A 2,047-nucleotide genomic window follows, 5' to 3' on the forward strand; every position below is an offset into this window, starting at 1 on the left:
AATATTATTATTATAAAGGGGGGTTTTTACCGTTTAATGACCGGTTTGTCGATTTTAAAACTTTAGTCGCAGTTAAAACCTAATGTAAAATATTAAATAAATACAAGACTTTAAATTAAAGCGTAAAGTAAATAACGATAATGAAATTGCGAATAATAAAAATGCGATAAAATTAAATTGCGATAATTAAAAAGTACGATAATTAAAAGTGCGATAAAATAAAATAACAATAAATAAAAGTGCGATAATTAGAAGTGCAATTAAATATAAAATAAAGGAAATTAAATATGAAATAAAAGAATTATGCTTATTTAAACTTCCGTAATCATGATGTTTGACGTGTTGATTTTAGTTTTATGCCCATGGGTTAATTGTCCTTTGTCCTGGATTATTCAATATGTCCGTCTGGTTTTTGTCCATAACAGTCCATCAGTCATAAATATAAATTGCAAGTGTCCTTGTCAAATTATTATTATTATACCCGAAGATAAATATTCCAACTAATTGGGGATTCGAATTGTAACAAGGTTTTAATACTTTGTTTAATGAATACACCAGGTTATCGACTGCGTGTAAACCAAGGTTTTACTACTTTGTTAACAATTACACCAATTACCCTTGAATGTAATTTCACCCCTGTTTTAATTATTCTAGTGGCTATTAATCCATTCCCGTGTCCGGTTAAATGAACGATTATTCGTACATATAAATACCCCGCCCATCGTGTCCGATCGAGTTTATATGGTAATTTATAGGGACGCCCAATTGTAAATCTTTATATTAACATTAACAAACTTTCATTTAGTTAAACAAATATAAAGCCCATTAATAGCCCATAGTCTAATTTCCACAAGTGTCGTTCTTTTGTCCAAACCCCAATTATGGTACAAAGCCCAATTACCCAATTTTAGTAATTAGCCCAACATCATGATTACTTCGTTTTAAATAAGCATAATAATAACTTAGCTACGAGACATTAATATAAAAAGGTTGAACATAACTTACAATGATTAAAAATAGCGTAGCGTTACACGGACAGAATTTCGACTTACACCTTTACAACATTCGCTAACATACCCTTATTATTAGAATTATAATTAAAATTAAAATATAAATTATAAATATAAATATATATTACTTCGTATGAATGAGAAGAAAAAATGATTGAGAAAATAAGATGTTAAATTCGATCAGAATTCGGTTGGCTTTATAGCCAGAAGTGAAATTTGGGGCTCCGCGACTCGCGGCAAAATGGCCTTAAAACTCCGCGAGTCGCGGAGAGGTATTTACAGTTCACACCCTTGGAGTTTCTGGCTGCCGACGGTTTTTAATATATATATATAATATATATATAATTAATATAATTAATTATATATTATATTATATTTATATACATAGTTAACTTGTAATTTTTAGTCCGTTGCGTCGAGCGTTAAGAGTTGACTCTGGTCCCGGTTCCGGATTTTTGAACGTCCTCGCGTACAATTTAATATCTTGTACTTTGTGTTTTGAATCTTGTACTCTTGTGATTTCGAGACGTTTCTTATCAATAATTGGAACCTTTTTGATTGTCTTTTGTTCTTTTGAGCTTTTTGGTCGTTTGCGTCTTCAAATCGTCGAATCTGTCTTCTGTCTTCACCTTTTATTATTTAAACGAATATCACTTGTAAATAGAACAATTGCAACTAAAAGCTTGTCTTTCTTGAGGAATAATGCTATGAAATATATGTTCGTTTTTAGCATTATCAAATATTCCCACACTTGAGCGTTGCTTGTCCTCAAGCAATATTGTCTTGAAATACTAGAATCACTTCTTTATTCTTCACACTTTGTACATCAGTGATTTCTATACGGCGGTATAAACAATGGTAGTAACGATATGGTTTACAGTCCCACATGACTATAAAAATTTAGATCCATTAAGGAAATTGGATCTTTATGAAAACATTTGATCTTTTGAAAATTAAATCTAGTTTTTACTCTAGATAAGTTTTCCGGAATAACCCTTTACCGGTGTTTACAAAATATTTGTGGGTTTGGTGGGTTT

This window comes from Rutidosis leptorrhynchoides, chromosome 11, assembly GCF_046630445.1.
Source record: "Rutidosis leptorrhynchoides isolate AG116_Rl617_1_P2 chromosome 11, CSIRO_AGI_Rlap_v1, whole genome shotgun sequence".
NCBI classification, from domain to species: Eukaryota; Viridiplantae; Streptophyta; class Magnoliopsida; order Asterales; family Asteraceae; genus Rutidosis; species Rutidosis leptorrhynchoides.